Here is a 7,192-nt window from a genome sequence, read left to right on the forward strand (position 1 = left end):
TCGGCAGGATGTTAATCTTGCAAGATCCTTTCAAGATTAACATCCTCTTGCAAGATCTTGCAAGATTAACATCGAAGAACTTGCCTTATTGAATAATTAATTGGTCTTGCCAGGAAGACGCCTTAAACAGCCACTCTCAAATATTTGTTACCCTATCTATCAGAAACTCTGGAGTGTAGCTGAAGTAGCAGTAGTAGCACTATTAGTAGTAGTTAGACAGAAAGTTTCGTATGTTCATTACTGTTATAACGGATTTAAAAGACTGATTTCCAGAAAAGTGACTCAAAGATTGTTTTTTTATTGCCGCGAAGCGATAGCGGCTATTATTGGGGACATTGTTTTTTTAATTCGTCGTCGACATCGATGATTCGTGCGACCAATGACTTGTAGAAGTCAATTTTTCTGCTTTGTAGCTAAAAATTGCGTGCGTGGCGTCATGTGTTCTGCTTTTAGGTCTTTTGCGTGACTTACTTCACTAAAAAAATTACTTCTGAACTCACTTAATGAACTTTAAATTTCATTAATTATTTAGATTTTCTTTGGCGCTGTTCATCTGATCTACTGGTCTAGTAAATTAGTTATTCATTCAATTCTTTGGATTGTATTTCAAGACTTGTCCTGCTATGTTTTTTTTTTAATTCGTCGTCTCCATCGATGATTCTTTCGACCTGATTTCTTAAAACTGACTTTTTCAATTTCCGTGACTTCTACTGCCTTGCAGTTAAAATTTATGTGCGTGACGTCATTTCTGCTTTTAGGTGAATTGCTTGTCTTACCTCACTCAAAAACTTGACTTCTGAACTTGATTAATGAACTTAAAATTTTATGAACATTCAATAATTAAAGATCAATAGTGTGCATCTAAGTAGTGCCGATATATATATGCACTAACTCTTGAGTATTAGAGTCTTGAGTTTTTGATTTCGAATATTAATTTTGAGAAAGCTAGGGTGTTTTTCCTTTTAGAGAGTATGTGTTTCATAAAAATGACAGTCCGAATCTAACACAAAAAGTCTGGTGGTCTTTTAATGGACTGATGGTCAATCTTTCTATCTTATTTTTTTTAATTGTTTGAATTCCATGGAAGGCCACAAGTGTACATGGCGGCTATTTTCCGGCTATCTGCCGGCTATGTATACTTTGTTGCAGACGTCAAGTGTATATAGTCTAGCAGGCACCAAAAATGTGATTTTGAGCCCTCCAGAGTCTCGCAGCTTGGTGTTTAGCATGGTTTATACATTTTTTTTCTCTCCTGTAAGAAGTTGTTTTACTGACTCCAGTCACATTGAAATGTAAACAGGATTCAAATACATAATTAAATTTAAATGGCAACTTGAGTTAGAGCAACCATAAAGATGCAGAAACGATAATTCTACGTTTTGTGTAACAATGACAAAACGTTTTTTTGAACTAAGTGTGTAACTGGCAATGATGACTTGTTAAATAGCAACTGTTTTGAAATAATTTTTTGAAAGTCGCACTATGCGTATGTACTTTTTGAAAAACTCCCAGTATATACAATTGTATTATCAAAAGTTATCATTAAGATTTTGAATTGTTTTATAATTTTGTTGGAGGTCTACTTTCAATGGAATCATATTTGATGCTCCTAAACTTCCATGAAACAGTAAAATGGGGCTTTCAAACATTATTTTAAGTTTTAGGGAAAAAAACTTTAGGAAAGAAATTATATAGAAACATTTTTTCTGTTTACTTAGAAAAACAATGCTTCAAAAAGTGTGATTCCAAATTAACAACACAGGTAAATTTTTTTGTATGTGTGTTATTTATGCAAGGAATTATATTAGTTCCGACCCATTTTAGTGGGGAGGAGCTATTTACTCAAATGGTTTTTTTTCAGTCTATTTTGGCCGATCGATGTACTCATCGTAGGGTTGTCAGTGGCATCATTAGAAAGCTCGTGCAGCTTAGAATATATAATTTAAGACTTTTTGTGAATTTTTTTCACTCTACGGAGTTATCGATGCTTAAGGTTTTGTGAACATTTGATTGACTTTAGTTGTTTTGTTTCATATTTTTCCGTATGTTTCCATAGTTTGTTTTGTCAATTTTGCTGAAAAATTAACATTGTTAAAACAGCTAACGTTGGTGCTGTTGGTTTCAACTCTAAAGATAGAAAAGTGTTGTTCAACTGTTTGATCCAATCTTTTGGCTAAAAATTTTGCTAATATTAAAAATTGAGCCCTTCTTTTTATCAGAGAAGGCACGAAATAAGCTTCTTTAGTATACTTTAAGTTTGCCGAAATAACACACCTGGAAAGTGCTGACACATTTTTTAGTCTAAAGACGGATAGGTTTAATTGCGCTTCCTTTGACTGCTCCTGATTTGAAGTTTTGCCAGTTGTTTGCTAATTTAGCTCGTTAGTTATCCAAACTCCATTTTTTTGTATTGACTCTTTGTCAAATTAACCGTATTCATAATATTCGGAACAATTATGTGTTCCCAATGAGCGATAAGCATTCGCAGGGTCAGTTTTGTTCTAATCGTTGTTTTTTTGCGCAGTCCAGATAATTCGGATTGTAATCAGTCGCTGTCTTTTTGGAAAATATTTACGCATTTGTTTATGTTAATTAAAGAACAGAACGATCCAGATCAAGGCTTAGTAATGACAGGTACAATTCGCTTCCTAAAGAGTTTCAAAGAAATTTACCCAGTTTTTTTAAGTCTAGAGCTTACGGTCGGTTTGACTTTTAAAAATGTTTGTTTTCAGAATGAACAATTGATTATTGAGTGTTGCTACTTTCTCTTTTTGGTCAACTTGTAGCTTACGGTTGTCAAAGAAGATTTGACGTTTTAAATAATGGTTTTTTGGCTTTGATGTTACGGGTTTTTGCGTTTTAAATAATGGTTTTTTGGCTTTGATATTACGAGTTTTTTAACAAAATTTTGGATTTTGGGACATTTTTCCGTCTGAGTTTTTTTGTCTTCTAGCATTATTGGCTGTTCAGGTATCACACATTTGGCACAAAGAACGCACAACTGAAGATATCATTTTTTTGTTTAATATTATGGTTTTTAGCCGCTTCGACACTGTGTACTAGCAGAGTCTAATGGAGTTTTTGTTTTTTTTTGTTCTTTTTGTTGTCATATGGAAAATTGTGGACAAATGCACATCTTAGCGGCTTTCTATGCATAAACAAACTTATGTATTTACTGAATTCTGTTCACAGTTAAAATTTTTTGTTTGAAATCAATTATTTTTAGCTTTGGACTTTGCTGTTTTGTTTGCTTGTTGCTTAGTCATGTCTCAAATAATATTATTGGCGATGGTGGGAAGCAAATTTGAACATATCTAAATTTGTTTATGTTACTTATCTAGTTTAGTTTTAACGGCCTCGCCACCGGTTTCTTGCAAATATTTCCTTTCATTTATGACTTTTGTCTATATGTTGTTCTCTTTTAGACATGACTTCTTCTGAATACTGACAGATGATTTCAATTGTTATGTTCGGAGGAATAATTGAACTTATTTAAGGGTTTCATCTCATAGCTGATGTTTTTTTGACTTTGAAATTGTTTTCGAAAAATACGTATATATACACCTCTCCTGTTTTTGCCTACTTGCTACCGGGTCTCATTATTCAGAGGTCACATAGGCGCAATTGTTTGTGTGATTTTTTATGGAATTGAATATGGTTTTAAAGCAAAATTTAATTAAACTTTGTTTTGCGTTTGTATTTGTTGTTTGTTTTTGTGGAGGTTCAACTTATTCTGGATAATGACAGATCTCGAGTGCGTTGTATGGAGGTATGAATAAACATAAAACTATTCAAAGGTTTCAATTGATATCTTATTTTTGATATTTGAAATTATTTGTTTTCGGAAAATATAAACGTGTTTTTCAACTTTGCCGTTTTTGTTTTTTTTGTCTAATTGTTACCGGGTCTCATTAAGGACTGATCCCATGTGATTTTCAAATTAATTTGTTTAGTTTAGGTTTTTGTTTGACGCTGTTTTGACTTTTATTATGTTTTTTTTTTCGAAATTGAGTAAATAAATGTTTTTAGGTTGTAATTAGTGCTTTTTTGATTTTGTTGTTTGTCTTTCCTCCTAGTCTTTATAATGGCAGGTCTCAATGGCCCTCTAATGTGGCCTTTTTTTACTTTTTCAAGTGATTTCGGTTGGAAGCAATTTTTTATTCATACACCAATTATTTTTGAACTGTATTTGAATTTCTGAAAGTTTTCTCTCATTTGGTAGACAATTAGGCGAAAATGTGGATGAGCGGGGAGAACCATTATGCACGAACGCACATTACCGAGCCTCCTTTTCTGTTTTATTTTATAAGAATTTTAAACTATTTGGTTTCATACAGAATGTACTTGTTTAAACAAATCTTAACTTTGGGTGGAAAGTTGATGCGTTTTGAACATGTGCTATCGCACATTTACAATTTTCATAGTCCGGTATGCTTTTGATCTGTGATAATCATCGACTTAATAGTTCAACTAATGTTACTGATTTTGGTCACCCGCCTTGACAAATAGTTACGTATGTGTTTATCATGCATCTCATCTACATGTGTCTTCTTTTTGCATAAAGTGTGCAATTGGTCTGTTTTATTTAATTGTAAAACGAATAACGATTCTTAATTATCTTTACGATGATTCATGTTTCTTCTGTGAGAGCTGGTAATCTGTATTTGCACTTAGCTACTGATCACTATAAGAAGAAGCCGAATCAGAGGTCAAATAGTACAAAATGATCAAATCATATCCACCTCCTAATGTTGAGGATTATGCAAATCTATGTCGACAGTTCTTGCGACCTAACTTGAACGGCGACCCTGATTGCCGCTGGAAGCAGTGTAAAACTGGCATATTTAGCGAAGTTTATGTTATCACTTTCTTCCAAAAATCAACAGAATCGGTTGACGAGAAACAAGAATCATTTATTTGCAAAAAGCGAACTGCAAACGATTTGACCGATACCCAAAATGAAATGCCAACATTTTGCTACAATTTTCAGGTTTATCTCGCGCGGTATAATTTAGCGCCCAAATTTTATCATTATGATAACACAGCTGGCCTTGAAATCCAGGAGTTTTTTGGAAACCCAATCAGAACTGATCAAGCTTGGTCCGAAGTTGCTAACCTGTTGGCTTCTGTTCATGTGAAAATACACTCATATTCACAAGAGGCAATTTTACCCGAGAGGCTGAAAGATCCGAACTATCAAGAACGAAGATTAATTGAGCGGTTGCGAGAAATCGAAGAAACGATTGAGGCAAATGTAGAACTTGAACAGAGTTATTACTGGATTAAAAAGGAACTTTTATCCGCCGGCGCTGTGCAACGATTATGTCACAACGACTTTTATCCAAACAACATTCTTGTAAACAAACTGGAAGGTCAGTTATGTGTTATTGATTTCGATTTGATGTCGATTCATTGGTGGGGATACGATATAGCATCATTTTTCTTCACTCAGTGTCGGGAAGAATCTAAACACGGTGACGTACGATTGGCTTTTAACAAGTTGCCGAGTAAGAAACGGCGGTGTAAATTTATTCACGATTACATGCAAGCTTGTTCACGCGATGAGTTTATTATCGGTTATGCTTTCGAACAGTTTGTAAATATTGTGGATGTTCTGATTTGTTACGGCTGGCTTTTTTCGTCTGTGACAAGATTTGAAGCGTTTCTGTTGTGCCATAATTCAGAAATGATTGAAGAAATTCAAACTCGGCTGAAATTCTTCAGAATTCTAAAAGCGAAATTGGTGCTAGAAAGAGATCTGTTGCAATTGTACTTTAAAAAGTACAAAGAATTAGAATAATTGTTGAGTTTTGATTATGAAATCGTTTTCTGTGCTTATTAGTATCCTTGAGGGTTTTGGACTGCGTGTATTTAGTTTAAGTTACTAAAAATTGTACCGTAAGTGCGTCGGGTTATGGACTTTCGCAGGCGGAATGAAATGCGTTTTTAACTAAATAAAAAGAATTAACTTCTCAAAGATGAGAGGATAACAAAATGATATTTTTTAAAAGAACTTAGAGATTTACAGGAGAGATCTGAATAATAGATCAAGATGGTGATTTTAATTTAGGGACGAAAGATGGCTCAAAAATTAGCTGTATATATACACATTATCAGTGCGAAAAAGTCAAAATATAATTCTAATTATAGCACCATGATTTATAGCGGTTGTCGTAAGGGTTACCAAATGTAGTTTGCTCCTGCAATTTTTCCAGAAATCATTTGCAAGGGATACCATTAATAGTATGCATTTACACTTTTATAGGAATTCTTTTACATTTCCAATGGTATCATAATCGCTCAATACATGCTCGGAAGATTTTTACATTTAGTATCTCACTAATAATAGCTGTCTAGGTTCATCAGTTTGAACCGAATATATTCTAAGCAGAATTTGTTGCCAATTTGTTTATACAATTTATGTGACTGAAATCAATTTGCTCTTGTCTGGTTGAACTGGTAATTTTAACTTCTTTTCTATTATTTCTAACTAAGTTTAAGACTATAGTTTGAATCGAAATTCTAACAAAGTGTACAATGCAAGGACAAAAAGACAAGAAAAAAAGTGAGTCTAAAAGTGTTGATAAATTCACTGAGACTTGAAGCTCAATTACTTGCTTGCAAAAAGTAATCCATTCTCTGATGGTGTTAAATAAAGACGAAAAGCTATGCTTAAACCATGAAATGAAAAGGCTGTGGCAATAACCTGAGTTGTGAAAAACCAACGGAGACCATATTTAACCACATGCTATTACCGTTCAATTTTGGAGAATGAAAATATCACAAAAAGGGTTGGTAATGTGCGCCCGCACAAAAAGGTCCGACCCATCTTATGTAAATTTTTATTATCATGCTTACAAACTGTTAAAGCAAACGTTCACACGTTCATATTTTAATTAGTCTTGAAATATTGTTTTATACTGATATCTCGATTGACAAATTGTTTCAAATTTAATTTAAAATTTACTGATAGCAAATACGCTTGTCTAAGTTGTCACGCTTTGTCTAATTGAACGCAATGGTTGCATGTGTAGCAGCATTCTAGAAAAATTATAAGAATAATTTTTCTACGTTAAAGTGTATTCAGAAACAAATTATGAAATTCCTTATAGATAAAAAGTTAAAAAATGTATAATTTTTTGAAGTTTTGCTACCAGCTGACATGACTGTTGTTTCTAAAAGGTGCAACGCA

The sequence above is a fragment of the Convolutriloba macropyga genome, chromosome 8, assembly GCF_964194025.1.
Source record: "Convolutriloba macropyga chromosome 8, txConMacr16.3, whole genome shotgun sequence".
Lineage (NCBI taxonomy): Eukaryota > Metazoa > Xenacoelomorpha > Acoela > Convolutidae > Convolutriloba > Convolutriloba macropyga.